Genomic DNA, 23,919 nt, shown 5'->3' with positions numbered 1-23,919 from the left:
CACGTGCGATTTTAGTAAATTTGCATCAAGATGCCAACATGTGTCTGTTTGTGCTTATTTTTAATTCTAGATGTAGACCTGCCATCTGAAAATTAGCACCTAGCCCACTTTGAACGATTTCTTTATTTCACATTTTTATTTCACTTACCTTGTAGAGCCGTGGTTCTCAAACTTTTTTTGCTAGGCCCCATTTTGGCTACGTCCACATGTACACAGTAACTGTGTGTGTATGTAAGCATGTACAAACTGCAGATAATAAGATTAACAACAACAGTATTTTGCCTATATCCTCCATTGTAGAAATTAATCTCATGTAAATAATAACGTGGGGGCATACCGCCACGTAAAAAGAGGCGCACACTTTGACGTTGGGTGACAAAATCTCTGTTTACCTCGTCCATATGTAAATGCAAAAACGGACTTTTCGAAAATCTCCATCCTGGCAGGAGTTTTTTAAAAAAATCTCAGTTTTCAGTGATCAAAAACGCCATTTATGTGCGGACGAAAGGCACAAACGCATAGAAAAATCTGCCTTTTCAAAAATACCCGTGTACGTGTGGATGTAGCCTTGTTTTACAAGAACATTTTCGCCCCCTCCCGACACAAACACATCCTCCAACCACACACACACATATTTTGTTTTCAAACTCCATTGCAGTTTATTTCACACCTCAAACCTTTTGTAAACAATTCAACAAATAAAAGTTAACTACAGTAAATTACAGGTTGCAATAAAATAAATTACTTCCTCCTTTAAATAACAGAAAAACCTGTGTAAGAATATTCAACACTGTCTGTGAAGGTTCTCAGTCATCCAGGTCATCGTAGTCAAAGGACTTCTTTAAAGAAGTCCAGACGCTTTTCTTTGCAAGCTTAAAAAAGTTCATTTACCTGTTATTACCACACACCAAATCCGGTTGTTGGTACTTGCTGGCTTGTGTAGCCACTAGGTAACAAAAGTTCAACACTGCCCCTAGCATCCTGGAGCACTTCTGTTGTCTTTTGTACGTGTTTTGAGTTTTTATGTGCGTCTGAGTTTTTACGTGTTTTGGAGTTTGTACGTGCTTCGGAGTTTGTACATGTTTTTGAGTTTTACGTGTTTTGGAGTTTGTACGTGCTTCAGGGTTCGTACGTGATTTGAAGTTTGTATGTGCTTTGTCTGTAGGGGCCACCGTAAATATACTTTTATTTATTCACGCCACATAAAATGTAATAAATAAATCATATAATACAAAAATCAACTATTCACATTTCAACTTTTAACTATTTAAATTTTCAGCTTTTTCCTTTTATAAATTTAAAGTGAAACAACACAAAACACTGCAAACCACAACACAATTAAATATAAATTATAATGTGAAAACAAAAAGAACATGCATATTCTCTGTCATATGGACCTGCATGACTTAACTTTCTGAATGCAACTGAAAATAGTTGTGGCTGATTACTATCCGATTGTTAAGTGATGACGTGACGAATCCTACTTCCTAAAGTAGTCTGCATTTAATATGGCTTTTGTGTTGTTAACATGTTTAATGTTATGTATTTTCTTCTATTTAATCTCAAAAAGCTCCTAAAACAGTCAGTGATCACTGTTGACCTCCCTCGGCTTTTATTACCGCTAATCATTTATTTAAGCTCAGTTTTTAAAACCTTAGGATGTAACTACAGCCCAGCCCATGCAGCAGTATATGAATGACTAACCTCGTATTGTGGATGAATTATCTCAGTTGTTCTCCTGGCTGAAGTTTGGTCATTTTACAGCATCCTGCCATGCGATTACATTTGTTCCTGACCAGTGTTGGTCAAGTTACTTGAAAAAAGTAATCAGTAACTAATTACCGATTACTCCCCCAAAAAAGTAATCCCGTTACTTTACTGATTACTTATTTTCAAAAGTAATTAATTACTTAGTTACTTTTTAAAAACACGATTTACAACCTGAATAGGTGATAAAGCGATAGATCTTTCAGCCCAATTCTACTTTTTCTGCATAATCCATCATACAAAATGTAATCAAATGGAAAAGTCTCTTTTTAAAACTTGTTTTATTTGTTTTAACCTTTTAAACTTTATGCATCAAGCAAAAATTAAATTATATGCAACATTCTCTGACTGGAAGAAATTTGTTTAACATTTAAACCTATTTTCTGCACATTCCAGCACATAAAATATTTTTTTTGTGTGTGTTTACACTCACTCTTTCAAATAGATGCAAGTAAAACACAGCAGAAAATAAATAACATCAAAGACTAGTGGTCCTGTTGCTCTATTTTCACCTGTAAAGCAGGAGTGGCATAGGCGGAGGTTTACCCTGGTGAAGGTGTGCCGCAGCGGTCAGTGGAAGAATCCGCGAGTTTCTCTGTGAGTTGCCCATTACGTCGTAGCCACTCGGTGCTTGCTTGGAAATTTGGGGGGGGGGGGGGTTTGCTTTAAAAAGAAGTTTTCTTCCCACGCACAACGGACACTAATGTTTTTGTCACTTTTTATGGAATCAAACTCAAAATAAGGTCTGTCATTTGTAAACTGGTTTTTGCTGTCTCCAGATAAGTCAGGAATATTTTGCTGACTCATTTTAAAAATAACGGTTATTTAGTTTTAAGCTTTCCATTTTTTTAATGTTAAAATAATTTTTGCTATGATACCACCAGTTTTTCCCTCCAGTGGCCAGACCAGTTTTCATAGATACAGCTGTGACTGCTAGCTAGCTAGCTAGCTAATTAGCGAAAGTCAGCAATGTAGATAACAGGGAAAAGTGAAAACTTCATGGTTCTACTAATGTATAGAGAGAAAAAAATTATTGGAGGACTTTAATAAACACTATAATAATACCTATGTTCACTTTAAGGGGTTTCAGGCAAAGTTACACTGCCCTAGTTTAAACCTCAGCCCTTTTTGGCTGATGCTAACAAATGCTAATGTTAGCCTTCGATTTAGGCTGCTAAAGTAAAGACTTTTAGCCAGCTGACCAGGATAATTAATTTGGTGGTGAACAGACTACTGTGATAATATTATTTAAGTTTAGTTTCACCTCAGCACATGTATCATTATGCCCATGTTGCTGCAATTTTGTAGAAATGTTTAGTTAATATTTGCAGACACATTTTCCCTGTAACTAGGTTTTTACTCCAACATTTGTTAAAAAATGTAATTTATGAAATACTGAGCAGCATTTCTAGTATGTGGAATATTGTTGTCACCCCGTTGTGCTAATGTGATTAAAAAATAATAATTATGACTAAATAAATAGATAATCAGAATTAGAATCAGAAAAACTTTATTAATCCCGAAGGAAATTAATAAAGTTTCCTTTGCGACAAAAATACACAACATGAGGTGAGAGGAGGATAAAAAAAACTCCACCCAGAGTGAGCTCAGGGAACGGAAAAGTGAAAACTTCATGGTTCTACTAATATATAGAGAAAAAATAAATTATTTTAGGACTCTAATAAGTACTATAACTATAAAATGCATTTTGTGAAAATTATGTGAATGCTGATAGCTGAATGTTTTGAGCTGAAATGAAATAATTGCTGAATGTTAAGTCAAAATTTTTGAATGAGCTGGAAAATGCAGAATTTTCACCTGAAAACAAAAGTGCAGAACTGTTGAAAGCTGACACAGAAGAAGTTTAAAAATAGCTGAACGTGTTTAAAATGGAGATGAGAAAAAGCTGAGTAATGACAAAAGAAAATTTAGAGTCAGAAAACATCTGATTGAATATTAAAAGTTCATATTCTTTGAATCACTGAATGACTCAAATGTGATCCCTCTACTTGGATCCACACAGTTCAAAAAGTTTACATCTCCTAGCTTTGAAACACACGCTGTTGTAAAGAGAACAACAATGGCTGAGTTTTGAGGGTAAAATGATGGCTAGAGTAGAGCAAACACTGTGCACACAGCAGCAGTTGAAACAAATGTTTTTAAGATGAATCTTGGGAGAGTGGCAGACAGCTCATAGACCCTGTGCATGAGAAAATGCTAACTTCCTGTTCTAAGAACGGATGTAGAGTTGTACATTTCCAGTAGCTTTATTTTACGGTCAATCGCTACTGCGAAGATGGACTCCAAAATCATGTCCAAAACACGAAAACGGAAAGATCACATTAAGTTACAAAGAGCAGAAGGTGGGAACACTCACCATTACTGTGTCATAAAAAAAATCAAATGATCAATTTTGACGTTTGAAGAGTGTAAATCGATTGGATGTTTACATCACTTAACACAAACAGAACTGCATTACAAAATCAGAAGGCACATCGTCCACATTCAGAAGCACATCTCTGTATAGTGACAGTTCTTATGATTTAAACATGCAAATGTTCAGCATTCAAACTACAGGTGAACAATAGTCAGATGTTTCCCCCATTATGTCGATATCAGCCAGTCAAGTACACACCTACACAGCATATCAACAAACCGTGGAAAAAAAAAACACGGAAAAAAATTAATGAATGATTGCTGGTAATGGTCTCTATATATGTATGGCGTTATTTTTGTGCCACTATTCTGAGCGCATGTAAAAAAAAAGGTTTGCAGCTGCAAGTGTTGTATTTTCAGGAAAAAATTATTTTGAGCGAAAAAAAGCTGAATTTGAGTGAACAAAATTCATTCCTGCGTGCAAAAACTGTATTTCGGTGTTTGCTATTATCCATACACATACACAATAGCAGCCCCTCTCACTCAGTTTTTGCATTTGCGCTCGCTCTCAACGTGTTGCTTGCGCTCTCAAATTCAAATTTTATTTGTCACGTACAGAGTCATACACAGTACGATATGTAGTGAAATGCTTGGACAACTGCTCGTGACCTAAAGAAAACAAAAAAGGAAAAGGCTATGAATAAGATAGGAAATAAATATGAAAAATTAAAAAGGGTAAATTTAACTAGGAAGGAATAAAATATAAATTAAGGTTAAAAATGAAATAACTGTACAACACAAATTAGAATGAAGGGTAAATTTAACTGGGAAAGAATAAGATAAAATATATAAATTAAAGTTGAAAATAAAATAACTGTACAACAAAATACACAATATAGAACTATATAAGAATGTATGAAGAAATATAAATAAACATAATATTTGTCGTCAGCAAACTTGATGATGGTGGTGGAGCTGGTAGTGGCCACACAGTCATATGTGTACAAAGAGTACAGCAGGGGGCTCAGAACACACCCCTGGGGGGCTCCAGTGCTGAGAGTGGTGGAGGCTGAGACATGTCCGCCCATCCTTACGGCCTGTGGTCTGCCAGTTAGGAAGTTGGAGATCCACTGACACATAGATGAGCTGAGTCCCAGATGCTCCAGCTTGGTGGTGAGTGTGGAGGGAATTATGGTGTTAAATGCAGAGCTGTAGTCTATGAAGAGCATTTTAACATAATTCCCCTTTCTAGTGTCCAAGTGAGTGAGTGATGTGTGGAGGAGATGAGAGATGGCATCGTCTGTGGAACGATTTGGACGGTAAGCGAACTGTAGTGGGTCCAGTGTGTCTGGTAGTGAAGAAATGATGAAGTCTCTGACCAGGCGTTCAAAACACTTCATCACTACTGAGGTGAGGGTTACAGGGCGATAGTCATTGAGAAAAGCAGGGTGGAGTTTCTTGGGGACAGGAACAATGATGGACTCTTTGAAGCATGTGGGGATCACCGACTGAGATAAAGAGATGTTGAATATCTCAGTGAACACAGGAGCTAGCTGGTATGCGCAGTCTCTTAGGATACGACCTGGGATGCCGTCTGGTCCTGCTGCTTTCCTGGTGTTCACTCTTTTGAAGGCTCTCCTTACTTCATGCTCGGAGATGACGAGCACGTTTCCGGTGCTGGCAGTATCTTCCTGTCTGCAGCCGTTAGCGCCGCTAACACTGGCATTGTTGGAGTCCTTAGCTGCAGCCTCGAAGCAAGCATAGAAAGTCTTTAGCTCGTCTGCCAGAGTCACGGCCGCGTTCGTCATACCGGTTGTTGGTGCTTTATAGTCCGTTATTGTCCTTAGTCCCCGCCACAGGCTCCTAGAGTCACTCTGTTGGAGTTGTGACTCTAGTTTCCTCCCGTAGCGCTGCTTCGCCTCTTTCACCGCCCTCCGCACGTTATATGACGCGGCTTTGTACGGGTCCATGTCCCCCGTCGTGAGTCCCGTGTTGTAGGCAGCGGTGCGGGATCTCAGAGCGTCGCGGATGGTTTTATCCACCCACGGCTTCTGGTTGGGAAACATTGTGATAGTCTTTGTCTCCACGGTATCATCCGCTAGTTTCCCGATGAATCCCACAACCGCTTCCGTAAACACGTTGACATCATCATCGGAGCTGTTTCTGAACATGCCCCAGTCTGCGTCATCGAGTGCGTCCTGTAACGCGGCCACCGATTGATCCGTCCAGCGCGCGACCTTCCTCTGAACCGGAACTTCCTGTTTCAGCCTTTGTTTTTATTTTTGCGTCACAATAAGCGTCCCGGTGTTGTGTCTGGTGCTGTGTGAGTGCCTCATGCAGCTTGCATAAGGCGGTGACCGTGTCCGCTTATTGTGGAATATAAACGGCACTTATAATGACCGATGTAAATTCCCGAGGTAGATAAAAAGGACGACACATGATGGACAGTAGTTCCAGATTTGGTGTGCAGGAGCGTGTGAGAGGAACAACGTTCGCACTGTTGCACCAGTTGTTGTTCACCATTAAACACACGCCGCCTCCCCTTGACTTCCCCGAGTCCCGTGTCCTGTCCATGCGGTGAACCGAGAAGAACTCGGCCGGCTGGATGGCGTGGTCCGGCACCGCGGGGTTCAGCCATGTCTCGGTGAAGCAGAGGAGATTGCAGTCCCGAATGTCTCTCTGGAACTTTACCCTGGCCCTGAGGTCGTCAAGCTTATTCTCCAGTGACTGGACGTTGGCGAGCAGGATGCTAGGCAGAGGTGTGCGGTGTGCACGAGCTCTCAGCCTGTTCGTGACGCCGGCTCGCTTCCCTCTAGGCCGCCGCTTCCCTTTGTTCTCCCTCAAGATCTCACTCGGCCAGCTCGGATCCGGAGTTAAAAACTTCGAATTGTGAGTACATTGTATACCAATAGAAACAAGAGTGTCACTGTCATACCTAATGTACCCAATGGTGATGATTTTGACGATTTAGAAACGCTGAAAACTAACTTAAAAAACAAAGACAAAGAAAAAGTGGTCGGAGCAGTCGTGACAGCAGCCGACCTCACCGGCGCCATCTTAACGCTCTCAACATTTCTGCCCGTGCGCGCTCAACTCTTTCTCTACACAGTTATATTTGTGCCACAAAACCAGCTAATCACTGTTCTGGTCTCCAATCAGCTCGAAATGACGAAATGCAATATCCCAGAATCCATTTCGTCCAAAACTCAAACGAGGCAGTGGCGGAGGAACACAGAGTGGCGGAGTTTGAAATATTACTCTTTCTGGGTCACAAAATAAACTTTTAAGGTATTTTCATGCGAGAATGGTGCTGTGTAAACTTCAAATATCTGCTCGATTCATCAACACATCACATATTTGCATAAGTGCTCTAACGTTTTCTGAGATGCCTGTTAGCCTCCGAGCACTCTCTCCTGTACAGTACAAAATCGCTACATCGATCGCCAGCAGTGTGACTCTGAAGTGCTGTACTGTATGTTTGTACGTTTTTTCCCCAACAAACGCAACAATGTCGACGAAACGTTTTGCACCGTCAAAGGCACCTGTGGTAGGACCAAAAAGGCAGAGGAAGATAACTATTGCACAAAAAATTGGACTTATGATTCATTGATTCATTAATGTTGAATTCTCTGGCAGCTGCTCTATTCTCATGTTCTGTACCTGAAAACAAGGTTTGATCTTTGGTTTCATTCTATAATACTGGACTTATTTTTCTACAAAGGTTTGAACTTTGAGAGTGTTTAAACAAGAGAGAAAGTGTGAAAATGTTCGTGCGAGTCTAAGAAAAGTGTGTAGGGGGTTTTGTACAGCCTTAAAACATCTAAAATAATTGTAAAAAATAAAGTTGGTTACTTTGCGGATTTCACCTATCGCTGGTTATTTTCAGAATATAACACCTCCGATAAACGAGGGACCACTGTATACAAATACTGAGAAATATAAAATTTGAATACTTTCTCTCTTTTGCTCTGTTGCGCAGGGGAAAAAATATCGACAAGACGGTGAACATCATCTACAGATATATTCGGAGGAGACTGTGCATTGGTGGCATTTATGAAAGAACCATAACATCTATTACAATAATAATAACATTAGATGAAAGAGGACAACAATGGCTAAGTTTTTCTAAGTTGAACGGTATTGAAGGAGATAGCGACCAAAAAATATACGGAAGATGAAAAGTAGAAGAACAATACTGTGGATGCTTAATCAGCATCCACACTAATTATTGAAGGTCTGTGTAAAGATGTCATCTGATCCATAGATGGAGACATATCACACACGATTCTGGGAGCCTGTTCAGTCTGTTTTTCCTGCTCTTATCTTACAAGAAGGATGCAAGGGAGAAAAAACGGAAGTACAAGGGTCAGAGAGGTGATCTAATTAATGCAATTGAAATATTAGAACACCGTAAATGCTGAGTTTAAGTAAGGATACAATTTTATGATGTCATTTAGCTACATAGCTACAATCTATAAAATGTAAAAATAATGTCAATTTAATGGAATCAGGTTAAAAGAAATGTGCTTGGTTGATATACATTCAGTTTACACCAAACATGTTGTCATTGATGATTATTACTTTGAATAAATAAACCGTTGACTTTATATGTTTCAGGTGAAGTTTACTCAAGATTTTTGTATAATGAAGAAACTTTTTTGTGTGGTGTCATTAAAAATGGCCCAGTTGCTCATTCATAATGCTGTAAAATAAGTCTTTTGTTTTATAACCAAGTATTCCTTAAGAAAACAGGCGTCACTGCAGGACTATTGCTGTGATTCAAAATAGAAGTAAGGTGACAGGAGTAAGAAAGAGGAAGAGAGGATAAGTTATGAAACCATAAACAGTTTTGTTATGTTTGTTTTACTCTTTATGGGGAAGTTGAGAAGTCTTATTCGAAAGTAGCAACTCTCTGTATGACTGTAAACGATAGCTATCTCTGAAAAGCTTTGACATTTATTTTCTTGATTTGTTGATAATTACAAAATAAAAAAATGTTCACAAAAACAAGTGCGGTGTGACAAAGAATTGTGTGTTTATTGGAAGTGCCAGGATATTCCTGAACAAATTTCCTTAGAGAGTGCTCAGGCGTTTCTTTATCATTTTTCCGTAATCATGGATTGCAAGTAAAACAGCTTCCAGGATAACAGGCTAAGGGAAAGGGCAGCACAGGGAACAAAACACATTTTGGGTGTGATTTCAGTGCCACTTCCTTTGCTAAAAACAGAGGTCTTGCAAATAGCCTACTATGCACCATCAAGCACTGAGAACTTGTTTGAGTTGTGTTCATAGTCATGATGTGACTCCCCTGGACAGTGGGCTCAGTACACTCTCAGGATCCCAGCTGTAGGCTTGATAGAGGACTCAGCAACACAATAAGGTGGCATAAATGCCAAACAGATGTTGCTAGCCTCCACCTTCCACCCTATTACCCCCACAGCTATTGAAGGACAAGCTAGGCTTTTTAGATCTCTCTTGCATTTCAAAGGGGAGGTCAGGGTTTAGGCTCAGAGATCAGCAAGATAGTTGTTTTGCTGAAGTAATGCTGTTTGAAATTTTGTGAAGGCACACCCAGGCCTGATTACTGTCAGACCTGTTCAATCAAAAAAAAATACTTAAATAGAACCTGTGTGACAAACTGAAGTAGGCTTAAAGATCTCAAATAGCTGCACGAGCAAAAGAAACAGCTGACAAACAAATTCAATTCAGTTTTATTTATATAGCGCCAAATCACAACAACAGTCGCCTTAAGGCGCTTTATATTGTAAGGTAGACCCTACAATAATACATAAAGAGAAAACCCAACAATCAAATGACCCCCTATGAGCAAGCACTCTGGCGACAGTGGGAAGGAAAAACTCCCTTTTAACAGGAAGAAACCTCTGGCAAAACCAGGCTCAGGGAGGGATGGTCATCTGCTGCGACCGGTTGGGGTGAGAGAAGGAAGACAGGATAGAAGACATGCTGTGAAAGAGAGACAGGGATTAATAACAAGTATGATTCAATGCAGAGAGGTCTATTAACACATAGTGAGTGAGAAAGGTCATGCATCATGGGAGTCCCCCAGCATAACTAAGGGAGGATTCAGGGTCACCTGATCCAGCCCTAATTATATGCTTTAGCAAAAAGGAAAATTTTAAGCCTGATCTTAAAAGTACAGATACTGTCTCCCGAATCCAAACTGGAAGCTGGTTCCATAGAAGAGGGGCCTGAAAACTGAAGGCTCTCCCTCCCATTCTACTTTGAAATACTTTTAAATAAGAACAACAAGTAAGCCTGCAGTGCAAGAGCGAAGTGCTATAATGGGGTGATATGGCACTACAAGGTCATTAAGATAAGATGGGGAATGATTATTTAAGACCTTGTATGTGAGGAGCAGGATTTTGAATTTAATTCTGGATTTAACAGGAAGCCAATGAAGGGAAGCCAATACAGGAGTACAGCCAATACAAACAAAGTAATTGACATCTATCAGCCTGGGTTACAGAGCCATGTATAAGGCTTTGGAACTCTAGTGAATCACAGTGAGAGCCATTATCCACTAACAAAGAAAACTTGGCCCAGTGGTGAACCTTAAAAGGAGTGGCCAGCCTACCAAAATTGCTCCAACTCATCGGAGAGGTCACAAATGAACCCGGAACAACATCTAAAGAACATCTAAAGAAATCCCATGGGAGGGTTTTGAGGAGAAAAGAACTTTTTGGAAGGTTTGAGTCTGGTGTAAAACTAATACAGCATTTCATAAAAAGAACATCATACCAACAATCAAACATGATGGTGGTAGTGTGATGGTCTGGGGCTGCTTTGCTGCACCGGGACCAAGACGATTTGCTGTAATTGATGGAACTATGAATTCTGCTGTCTACCAGGAAATAATGAAATATTATATCGAGCCATCAGTTCGTGCAGCAGGACAATGACCTGAAATACACTGGCAAGTCCACCTCTGAATGGTTAGAGTGGCCCTGTCAAAGTCCAGACTTAAATCTGGCTGAGATCCTTTGGCCTTTTGACCTTGAACAGACTATTCATGCTCGGAAACCCCCCGGGGTTACTGAATTAAAACAACTCTGCAAAGAAGAGTGGACCAATGAGCCAGTGTTATGAAAGACTCCTTATCTTCTGGTTATCACAAACATTTGATTGCAGTTTGTTCCAAGAGTGGCACAACCAGTTACAAGGTTTGGATAACTTTTCCCCCCTCTAAATAAAATAAACGCTCGAAAAACTACATTTTGCATTTACTCATTTGCATTTTTGTGTCATTAATTATTTTTTGATGGAATCTGTAAGTGAGACAAATAAGCAAAAAAAAGAAAAAAAAACTCAGAAGGGGGCAAATACTTTTTAACAGCAGTGTATGTGTGTTATTAGTTATCTATGGTGGAAAAAACTACCACAGAGTACACACTCTGAAACATGAATCACCCAGAGTCAACACCTGACTGTTGTACAACTTTACATTAAATATGTTTTCATATTTTGGCGCTTTGACATTCTTGTATACAGAAACGGTCACACCAATAAAGCATATTTCAACTTTAATGGACCCATTAAGCAAAAAAAAAAAAAAAAGTAACTAATGCTTGATTAAAGTATACAACACCTGCAGGCGCTCACAGAGCAGTGCTGCTGTTAGGTAACATTTTTCAATCTAAGATGTGACATGTCTTAGGCCTCTTTAACATCTATTTCACTGCATGTTCATGTGTGATTTTTGACAGGTTTGGAAGAATTTATGTCTTTAAGCTTCCAATAATGCACTTACTAAAGAGAGAGTGTGTGTGGGTTTGAACAAGTTAATATTCAATGGCCCTGGTCATCAGTATGCCTGTCTGGTCTTGTTTTCTGCTTTCTCCACAGGATCATTGAGTTACCCTGCTGCCTTGGGCTTAAGATGAGGAGCTGAATTCCTCAGTCTGTATTTCCTAACACGGATAGGTCAGTAATCAGCTCAAACCATTTTTCTCTTTGAAATCTCTGAAATCTTACCACACAGACACACACACTGAGCATTTGGAGCACTTAACTACCTGTGGTTGTTGTTGCCACTGATTTTTGGTCACATGTGAAGTCTTTGAGAAGATAAAACTGATTAATTGGCTCCCGGAGTTGGATTTTTATTTATGTATTCACTTGCGCTCAGCTTTGGCCCTTCCTGCGCCATTCTTTCAGTTTTTTCCCCCCTCCACTCGGTTTCCCTAGCAACCAGGGCTCCAATCACCCGGCCAGCTGCAGATTAGTTCAGCAGTGGGGGGTTTAGGTGGGTGGGAGGAGTTGTGGTGGGGGGGGAGGGGGGTGATGATGGAAAATGAAGAAGGAGGAGAGAGAGCGAGAGGAGGAAGGAAGAAGGGGAGGGGGTGGCTCGAGGGAAGGAGGGGTGGGAAAAGTTTGAGAAGGGGCGAGAGAGAGAGAGCGAGTCAGTGTCACTGAGAGATAGGGAGTCTCTGAGTGTGCGTTTACGGCATAAGGAGCCGTAAAGGTTTTAGTTCGCAGGCAGAAGACTGAAGAACAGAGGAGGAGGAGGCATATCCCCAACTTTGTGACTTTTTCAGAGTATTTTTTGTACCCTGCACCCAGTGTCTTTTTTCTGTGTGTATACGTGGGAGGTACTGACAAGGGCAATGCAAAGTGAGAGAAGTGAGAGGCAGGGGTAAGGCTGCTCAAACTTCAGGAAGAGAGAGAGAGGAAGAAAGGCAAAATACTCTGATGCAAAGGAAGCATGCAAGTGGATGCTGTCTTCTGCGGGGTCAGGATTCGCAAAATGAGAAACTGCCCCAGGAGCACTTCACCAGGGCTCACCCAGCTCAGAAAGGTAAGATTTCATTTCTCACATGTTTCTATAAATTATTGTTTTTACTGAACTAAGTGAAAACTTTTTTCCTGGGAAGCTACTGCTACTTTTGGTTTTTGTTTTTTTTAAATTAGTATTGGCAAAGGATTTAAAGCAATCTTTGTGCGTTTACAAGTCGTCCTCACATATAATGCTTGTTTGTATAAAGAAAGCGCGTCCATGTTTCTTCAATGCAATATGTACGACAGAAGTTAGGGTATGGTTTCCTCTGAATTTTTATGAGTCACCGGTTATCCCGGACTGCTTTGGCTGCAGTTAAGGTATCCTGAGTGTTGCTCAAATAGTCAGTCAAAAAAACATCTGAATCAAGTCCACGGATCTCAGCTCTCTGGACCTCTGTGAGCTGTTTGTGCACATGCGTGCTCAACGGTTGTCAGCTCTCAGCGTTTATTAAATGAAAACAGCGTGTGGGTAGATGGTCTGGTGACAATTTGGATAATGGTCAAAGTGTGTGCTGCATTCCAAACTTGGCTTGTTAAGGGAGAGAGAGAGAGACAGAAAAGAGGGGATAAGTGAGATGAGCATTCTTCGTGGTGAACAAAGGCACCTCTTCATGCATTGCTTGTGTTGTTGTGAGGGGGCAAGCTTGGGTGGAAACCTCAGGTAGTTCCAGAAAAATGTCAGCTTACCAATATCGGGAAATGATCTGTATGCACGAGTATGCATTAGTGAGAGTTTGGAGCTGGGATAAAATGTCATTACACTTGAGAGCCTGCAGTTCATATGTTATAATATACTGTATGTGCTGTAGTCATTAAACAGAGGTCCACAACAGTACTTTTCTTCTTTTCAGTTTTTCCTGTTTAGCAACCTTTTATCTTTGGACTCTGGTTCACAGGACAGTGTGGATTATGTAGATATCCACATCAATAGCTGTTAAGTATCTCTTTAAATATATAGACAAGTTGCACAGTAACCATGGAGAAACAGAAAGCAACCAGAAGGAGTCTTTTTTTAAAAAAAGAATGAATGAAAATATAGTGCATCACAATGTTGGCTATGCTGCAAAGTGAATATGTGGCATGGCTGTAAAAAGAGTATTTAATACTACAAAATCACCACCTACATATAAAGAGGTCACCGTTGTGAATTATTGTTAAACTATAACTTACTGTAATATGTTGATATGTCCCAGGAGATAATAAAAAAAGCACCATGATGTTAAATTCACTGTAAACAAACACAGTCTTGTTTATCTTCTTTCTCAGCAAAATTCTTGAATGCATTTCCTACCTCTTAAAACAACATTACAAAATTTTATTTGTTTGGAAATATTCCGAAACTTGCTGGAGAAACTTCATCTTTCCATCATTGTTGTACTGATGATATGTGGTATTGCCAAGAAAGCGGAACGCCAGCCGTAACATCTCCTCTCCGTTTCCTTCAGCAAATATGGTTGCTTTTTGTGTTGAAAGCCAGTTGAAGTAGAAATGCCCATATAAGGCGGTTATATTTGTCTGTCCTTTGCACCTATGTAGTCTAAAGATGCAGCTACCAACCATACGTGGTAGCATTAGCTCATAACTTTGCGCTCCACCTTGTTATCCAAACGTGAATACTTCTGTCTCATAAAAACAACGCATTCTATGGCGTGCACACGCAGGATGAAAAACACTGCTCTACTATGCCACTAGTGGTCAAAGAGACAATAATAAGTTTGATACAGTACTTTCTGTTTCAAAGCAGATTGTAAAACTGAAGGATCGTCTGCCATGTCCTGTAAGCAAAGGATGGCTATCAGTCAGCCAATATAATCCATCCCAGTGGATTCCTCAAGTCTCCTCGAGTATTTCAGTCTGTTGGGTGATCATTAAACCCAAGAACAAAATCCTTGGAACATGCAGCACTGGAATATTTATATTTCTGACTGAGGCGCAGCCAAACTTTTTTTTTTCTGTACTTTAGGTTCACTTAAATGGGTAAGGCTGGGACGTTTATTGAATTGAGAATGGCTGACTCCCCCAGCGTTGCAGAGAGAAGGTTTATAGAGCTGGAGATAAAGACACAGGGACCATCTGTCTGCTAGTCAGCAAACTTATAATAAGTGAGCTGCAGTCTTTTCCTGTAAACACATTGTGTCTGTCTCTGTGTTTGTGTCTGGTAGTAGTGTTACTATCATACACACACTGGCCTGGCAGATTGGATTTTTGCATTCTGAGTTAAGATCGGAGGCTAATTGCCTTCATGGCTGCGGTGTAAGACAATATGCACTGTAGAGGAAAAGTCAGCACTTGTGACTTTGCATTCATCACACAGGATTTCTACCCTCCCTATTTTTCAGTCATGCCCCTCCTCTGTTACTCATTTTTGCTCTCAGCCATTTGCTCCACTTTTCCCTGTTTGACTTTTCACACCAAAATCCTGACACACTCATATCCATGTTATTTTCACTCAGCGTCCATCTATGTGTTCCCTCATGATAAACACACTTAGACACATCAACACATGCAAAGCACAAGGGCTTAAATCTACTCAGAGAATGTTTCATCAGCATGTATTCATTGTGTGTGTGTGTTTGGGGGGGGGGGTCCTGAATTCTGAAACACCAGATGTTTAGTATTGTGACAAATTGGTCATCTTTCATGAGTGCACTGGCTTGTTTTTTTTTACTTGGATGCATACTGAAGTGGAGAAATCAGTCTTGATTCATTGGAATGACTCACTAGAGTACGAGTACATCCAGGAAAGCAGCGTTTTAGCTCCGTGCTGACGCAAAGGTCTCTATTTTGCAAGAAAGTTAACTGTTACGGACCTGTTTTTACGCGGACCCACACTTTTCATGGATTTGTTTTGCAAATGTATCAGACAGCTGTGCACACATGAAGCCCGTGCACATATCTGTGTACTGCAGTTTCACTGTATTGTGTGCATATTTTAGCAGTGTTTCTCTGTGTGTGTGTGTGTGTGTCCGTGACATCTGTCTCCTCTATTGTTTTCAACTCCAAAAAGTGACAGCAGGCCTTTAGGAGGTTACGGCCCATCCACCCCTCCTCTTATAGGCGCTCTGCTCTTGACAGCTGCTCCGCAGGGTGGCGTGCAACTTAAAGACCCCCCCAGGCCAATCTCCTACAGCCGCCGTTGTTACCACAGTGACATACCCTGAAAGAACAAGCGATGGTCAAAGAATTCCTCTGGTTTCCAAGTTGTGGTGGCAGTGGGCATTTATCTGTGATGTTGTTAGATGGCCATGGGTTTAATCATAGTAAAAAAAAAAACAACCTTTGATACCTCCTCTCTCTCTCTCTCTCTCTCTCTCTCTCTCACACACACACACACACACACACACACACACACACACACACACACACACACACGGATGCAAGAATAATTCGTACCATCTTAGAGACCTGGAATCCTGTTTCAACTCACATAAATGCATATATTTATGCACGGATAATGCATACCATCACACTGGATACTGGAGTCATTTATCCAGTTGGCAGCTGGCCATATAGCTTTCAAATTCACCCGTAACCTTGACACAAACACACACAAATACACACAGAGAAATCTGGGTGCCCCCAGCCTCTCGCATGCAAGCTGTCGCTCTGTCTGGCATCTTCTCTCTCTTTCAATGTCTGACTTATATTAAAAAGAGCTCTGACCACAGCCAGAGGGAAAATGGTTGCTGTGACACTAATTGGAACGTTTAACAGGACATGGCATGCCGAATTTCTGTCCTGCTGCGCTGTTTACATAGACAGCGGTGCAGAATGTGAATCTCTAGCAGAGAGATGGGCATAGACAGAGGCAGCTGCAGCTGGATGGCAGGTTGTTAGATGTGGCCTTGGAAAATCATCACGGGAAAACCAGTGCTGACAACCACCATCCAAACCAAAGTGCCAGCCCCGTGTGGCTTTGTAGCCTGTGCCCGTTGGCGGCGTGTGGCATAAACCCGAACACACACATGCACGCACATGCGCACACACATGCAGAAAAACAGGCGCAGACAGATTCAAACAAAGACATGGAAATACAGGCGAGAACGTTTACAGCCTCACTGGTACAAAACCTTTCCATGCACATCTACAAACACTGTGTTTAAGAAGAAACATGCATTTACTCTTTGCTTAACATCCCCAACTTGGTGGGAGTAAAAAACATACTTGTAGGTGGAGAAGGCTGCAGTCTGGAAAGGAATGTGTCCATCTGGGTTCAAAGTGTAATTATAATGTGGCTGTACACCTCATTGATTTGGGCTCAGGTTGCCTTGTTATGATGGGCATTCCAAGCAAAGTGGGAAAAGGTTAGTGCACAGTTTGAATCTCTTCTCTTTTCTAAATTTACAGGTTGTTTACCTGTGAATTTAGTGATCTACTCTAAAATGACAATTAAAACAATACTTTATCTGGACCTGGAGCTGGAGATTTCATCAAAGTGTAACAACATAATGAGTAGATGCCCCAGACAATCTGCAGACACAGAGCAGCTTTGATCATACCAAATCACATCTAAGCACTGTCTTGTTAGATGGAGAGAAAGTAGTAGTTGTCTCTTTGTCTGTCTCCAGCTTAATTATGGTTTTCATAATGTAATTTCTGTATTTTATTGCAATACAGTTCAAAGCTTTATTGGCTGGTTTGCAGTTCTAGTTTAGCAATATTTAACTAAAAAAACAGAATACATTTTTGCACAAGTTTCTTCTTTGTAAGTTTTTCAGTGACTCTGGTATCATACAGAAATTATAAATCAGTTAGATGAACTGACAAAATGAAACACCTTTCTTCTTGAAGACACGAAAGCGGAAATGCACGTCTTTACATCAGTTTACTTTGGCTTGCTCCGCTGGTGCTAAACTCTCTTCATCCACCAGCGCGCTCGGCCCAGGCTCGCAGTTGTCGGTCAAGGGGTGTGTGGAGGTCAAAAACGTCAGCTCTGACTCTGGAGTTTGCACTCCAGAAGAGCACTTTCCCAAGCTCTCGCCTTTTTCAGCTCCCCCAGGGATTGGCGGCGAATTACAAAAATCTGTTTCTGTGCAGGCATGCAGAGGAGCAGGGGATGGGATGGGGGGGTGGGATCTCTGGTGGGAATTCTCAAGTGAAACCCTTAAAATATGAAACCGTGAAAAAAACAGGAAGGAGAAAGAACGAGAGAGAGAGAGAGGATTTTTTGACATTGGAGCTCAACTCAGAGACTGTGGCTTTGAGGAGAAATTTGATCAGGGGCCCAGAGGATAATGTTAGTGTGCTCAAGAAGCCAGGTTATTGTTGAAAGGATGTGTAAGTCCACTCACTGCAGCACATTCGCGCAGGCTGAAGCTTTCTCCGAGAGGAAAGGTTTTACCATTAGGCTCAAGAAACCCACATTGTGTGTCAGCACAGTATAATATCAGATAGCCATAAATGCTGCTTACTGTTGGATGTGTTTTCCCCACATGAATTATGGCGTATAAAGTGACGCTTCCTCGCATGTCTGTAAAATCCTGGCCCCTTGGGTGCTGTTGATAGCAGAGCCAGGTCTCAGGTGTCATGCCCTGGGATTGTTTCCATCTCTTCGAGGGCTTGGTAAAACATAGACATCTATGGTTGTGTGACAGCAGTAAGTGTGCGTAAGAGGCGCCTCTATCGCTATGCTACTTGCGGGTGTTAAGAAATCATCCGCTGAAATTCATCACATCAAATAGAAAGTCTCATTGCCTTTTGTTTGGCAAGATTTCCTGTCAAAGACCATACTTACTATGTAAGTGATAATTTATATGAGCTGCAACTACAGGTGCTCCTAGACCGAGACCTTGTTTCTTAGCATAGGGCAATCCCATTGTATTTGTGGGATAGGAGCTGAATGTTTTACATTTTAATTTCTAACCTCTGCACATCTGGTGAGTCACTGAGTAGTTTGTGACTATCAGATTGTCTTTTTCTGACACTCCTTCCTTGAGTTTGGTGTTGAAAATGTGTTCTGTCTTTTGTCCTGTCTCTATCCCCTCAGCGCCAGCTGGTTGTGGCAGATGGCTGCTTCTCCCTGAGCCTGGTCCTGTCTGAGGTTACTTCCTGTTAAAAGGGAGTTTTTCCTTCCCACTGTTGCCAAGTGCTTGCTTATAGGGGGTCATTTGATTGCTGGGGTTTTCTTTCTAGTGTTGTAGGGCCGTTACATTACAAAGTGAAGTGGCTCGAGGCAATTGCTTTGTGATTTGGTGCTATATAAACAAAACAGAATTGAATTGAACTGAAAAATGTCATTCTAGTTATGCAGAAAATCCCAAAAGCACTTTTTGAGCACTTTGAGATTTAAACTACATTCTTCCAGGTTTGCTCAAACTAAAGTGGTGTATTAGCTGTAAAGGTACCCTATTTTGGACTTAACAGGGACAATGTTATGGGGGTAATGTAGGCCAAACTGAAAGCTGAAAATTGGCCTTGGAATGAGTTGGCAAGGTCTTTGGTCTTTGGAGCCAGAAGGGTAATTGGGAGCAGACTGGGGATGAGTCAGAGCTGTGCTGATGGGAGCTTTGTGTCAGTGGACAGGAGGGGCTGACAAGTCCATGGGAGGGATTTGGCGAACAGATGCTCCACCTCTGCAAGGAGAAGAAATACGACACGCTTTCCCAGATGGGGGGATAGAAAGAAAAAGAGATTTGTTTGCTATGCCTACAAGTCAGGCTCATCATCCTTCACTTCTATTTTTTCTTCTCATTTTGTTCACGAAGCTTTTCTTCACTGATGGAGATAGTTAATGCCTCTTAGTAGCCTCTGAGCTTGTGTTGTTGATTAGTAAAATCCATTGTTAAGATGGAGGAAATACTTCATTTTGCAATTTTCCACCGGGTCAGTTGAGTTTTTAAAAAGAAAGACTCAGAGGATCAATCTGATTTTCAGCATTTATCTTGCAAACAGTGTTTAAACGTTCTCCCAAACATAATCACAATATCACATTTAAGTCTTTAGTGTACGACTGACCTGCTAACCACATGAAAAATGGAAGCCACAAATTCTAATGGAGTTAAAAGCCTGAGATGAATCATTTATAAACTCTTGACAAGTGGAGATCAAGTGCGAAGGACTTTTGGGGAGGATTTTGCTGAGCTTGTGTGGAGTTTTCCTTCTGCTTGTTGCCATTTTGACCTTGTGGTAGCCAAAGTTGTCCCATTTATCAAAAGCAAACCCAAGTTCTTACTGTATGGGGTGAATTTGTAAGCAGAAACACTTTGTGCGGAAAAGCCCAATGACTTCATTTCAGGAGGTTGCTCTTACTTAAGCTTCCGGCGAACTGAATCACATTTCCTATTCATATGAGTGCACAAAGACAAACAAATAAATAAGTACTCACTTGATGTGTGAAAAAGCCTCACAAATGGTGTCGCATTCTGTTGCATGGCTGTGCCTTCACGCCCTAATTGCGCCTGCAGTGGCTTTCTTTGTCACCCCAGTCATAATTAAGATTTGTTTACATTTTCTTAGGTAATATTTTGGTCCATGATCCCAGCTCCCAGTGGGATAGACTCTAGACACCAGTCATCGGGAGTCTCTTGTTAAAAATGACAACCACAATAACAAGAAATGCTATACAGTATATGCGACATTAGAAATATAACAATGGATACAATGGTATATTTAGAATGGACTGATAAGCAAAAACACACACACAGGGAGAAATTAATTGTTTATGGTATCCCCCCACAGTTCCTGTCTGCTTTTGAGGCTAACCCAGTTTCAATGCTGTCTCACGTCCATCCTCCTCTTACAATGGAGGGAGAGGGCCAAGGGGACACACCACAGCGGGGCAGGGGGATTATCAATGGGTTTGGACAGCACGTTGCACAATGTGTGTGCATATGTGTGTTTGTCGGTGAGTGGGCACTTTCCAGGCTTGTAAAAGTGTTTCTGTGCGTGGCCAAATATTGTACACGGGCACTCATAGTCAGAGTCTTTCTGTTTGGATTTTCTCCAAGGCCTTGCTATGGAATCAGCTTGGAAAAGCAGCAGGGGCCCTGAACAGGACACAAAGAGAGAAGCAGAGAGAGGGAGACTGCAGAGTTGTGATAAAATTCCATTTTTTATTTGCCAGACCATCTCCTCCTCTTCCTCTCTGTACATTTTTTCCTTTACCATCAAACCGTTCTGCCCTACTTCTTTAAGAATCAGGCACAACCTTTCCAAGCCCTGCAAGGGCTCAAGGCAGCGTGCCAGTTGGGATTCCTAACATATGCCTCACAATAAATTGGCTCTACATGATTTCTGCTTTCTGTATGGAAGAGAGTGGGCAAAGTATTAAACCCCGCCCCCTTTTCCCTTTGCTTCTTCCTCTGCATCATACTTTTCTCCCCGCAACTTTAAGACTAAGTAGGAATGAAAGAGCGGTAATGAAAGAGAGAAATAAAAGAGTGAAGGACGGTTAGGAAAAAAACCACCAAGTTTGCCATTCCAGAAGAACCTGGCTAAATGTGCAGTGGAGTGTTAAATTGATCACAGGCACGGCTTTGGCACGTCGTATACTGAACCACATCATGTAAGGGATACGGTCTCCAGCTCTGCCTTGGTTGCAGAAAGAATCAGAAGAACATGAATGATCATCTCTTCTTTACTTGCTATAACTCACATTTTGGGCAATAATTTTTTTAGTGTTATGTAAAGGCTAACTCCAGTAGTTTATCCACCCAAAGTTACTTTGCTGTATTTACTCCAAGCTGTGATATCTGTGAAATGAAGTGTGAGCTCTGAGTAATTTTGTCCTTTTTAGGTATTTCGCAGTGACAGAGAGAAAAGAACAAGTTTGGGGAAGGACAAGTGAGGAATGATGATGTCATGGTGTTAGCTGTTCCTGCAGGGCTGGACAGAGAGACGGAGAGGAGGATGAAATCTTTATGAGAAGCAGCTGTAGAGAAGAGGCAGACAGGCCTCCCGAGTTTGATAACAGCAGCCGGCCCACAGCTTGCTGACAGTGACTTAAAGGTCTGATGAAGCAGAGAGTGAAACACTGACAGCACCCCCTACATAGAGTCTGATAAAGGTTTCATTCCAATAGCAACATTTTGTCAAGTTATCACCAAATATCAACACCTGAGATGATTTTTGGAGCAAATGTACAAAAAAAATAATATTCTGCCAAGTTAGAAAAGTAAGACTGGTAATATCACTGTCTGAATGCATAAAAATATATTTGCACTTCATAGCAAAGACTAGGTCAACTTCTATATATGTGTGAATGTGTGTGTGAATGGGTGGATGACTGGTTGTGTAAAGCGCTTTGGGGTCCTTAGGGACTAGAAAAGCGCTATACAAATACAGGCCATTTACCATTTACCATATATGACTAGTCAAACAAGTAGATCCTTGCGTAGAAAATTTGTGTAAGCATCAATACATTGTCATCAAATAATTGAGTTCAGCATCATCTATGAAAGGACTGCTGTGTGTCTAGCTGGGTAATTTTTTGTGCTTGCTAACACATATCATATAACATATAACAGCATACCTTGGAAAAACACTTGATGTAGGGATTACTCAAAATTCTTAGCAAACCACAAGACTTCTGAAACAGTGTCTCCAAAGTGGACATGTTTGGCCATAATGCACAGCGACACATTTTGCAAAAATCAAACAGAGCATGTCAGCACAAACACCTCACACCAACTGTCAAGCATGGTGAACCTTTTGGAGGGGTGAATATTTAGGATATTTCACAGCCATAGGACCTGGGCACCTTGCATTCATTGGGTTGATCATGACCTCCTCTGTATAGCAGTATAGCAAGTATTCTACAGTCAAATGTGAAGCTGTCTTTGACAGCTGATAATGATAATGGATAATGATCCAGAGCACAGCAGTGAATCTGCAAAAGAATGTCTGAAAAAGAAAACAATCAAGGTGTTGGAATGGCCCAGACCTCAACCTGATTGAAATGCCAGGACTTTGAGAGAGCTGTGCATAAATGAATGGCCGCAAACCCGAATGAATTGAAAAATAAGTGTGGGCCAAATTTGTTCCATGATGATACAAGAGAGTGATGAAGTCACGCAAAAATAGTTACTAATGATTATTATTATACTTAGATTTTCACAGAGTGCTTCTGCATTTTGGCTTATTTTTAGTAAATAAAGAATTACACCGTGCAATATGTCACTTTTTCGTTGTGTTTACCTAATTTTAAGACCTGGTAAGCACTGGACCATTATACCTGAGAACTGAGAGGCTTTTTACCACAACCATAAACATGTTTAAAAACTGTTCTCTCTCTTATATGTACATTTACCATTATATTCAGCGTGTATTTTTTGACATTTAGCAACATAAGCAACATCCCTCTCTCTGTGGTATATTTTCGGTGTGTTTATGTGAATCTGTCCGTGTCCAGATACCGAGGGCCCATCTGCTGATAAAATCTCCCACGGGGTTTGTTATGCAACTGATGCTTGGCTCTGATGCCCTACCTCTGACACCAGCTTCTGTTATCTTTTAAGGTTTAAAGGTTTAAAGGTATTTAGTGCTGTGTAGTGTTTACCAACCACCAAGACTCTTTCCATCCTGAGTCCATGACTGCTTTGAAATTTGTCCTTTGTTAGATATATTTTTGTCATTGATTTTTTCTTCAGATCGCTGGATGAATAATATAAATATTAGAAACAGCAATAGAGTCAGTGCATGACAGAATGCAGCAGAAGTACTGTTTGTAGATAAATCACTTGGTATCCAAACCATAATTGTCATAAACATCAGACAATTATCTCCATTCCAGGCTATTTTCCCCTCCTGTGTCATCCACGCAGCTGAGGATGAACAGTACTCCTTCCATTTCCTCTGCCCCACATGTGCAGCCTGTCACACATCACAGGACAGAGGCTGAAGGGGGCGGGGCAGGTAGAGGTCTTTTGGGTCGCAGTTTCCCCGTGATGTTTTTATTGGTCTCAGCAGATGACTTCTCTCAACCTCTGCATTGTTATGGCGGCCATCTTTTTTTCTAGAGGTCAGCGTTAACAATGGCTGCCA

At 40.9% G+C, this 23,919-nt stretch overlaps 1 protein-coding gene across 1 annotated transcript in view; it reads left to right on the top strand.

Annotated features, from left to right (window-relative positions):
• The first annotated feature begins 12,541 nt into the window (after positions 1-12,541).
• LOC113026480 (DENN domain-containing protein 2A) overlaps positions 12,542-23,919 on the top strand; it is a 32,795-nt gene continuing 21,417 nt past the window's right edge. Inside the window, exon 1 of the mRNA XM_026175321.2 lies at positions 12,542-12,958. The gene's annotated coding sequence lies outside the window, so the exon portion shown is untranslated. The remainder of the gene's footprint in view (positions 12,959-23,919) is intronic.

This window comes from Astatotilapia calliptera, chromosome 7 (genome assembly GCF_964374335.1).
Source record: "Astatotilapia calliptera chromosome 7, fAstCal68.1, whole genome shotgun sequence".
Lineage (NCBI taxonomy): Eukaryota > Metazoa > Chordata > Actinopteri > Cichliformes > Cichlidae > Astatotilapia > Astatotilapia calliptera.
The sequence above is the reverse complement of the archived record's forward strand: the minus strand, read 5'-3'. Positions and strand labels throughout refer to the sequence as shown.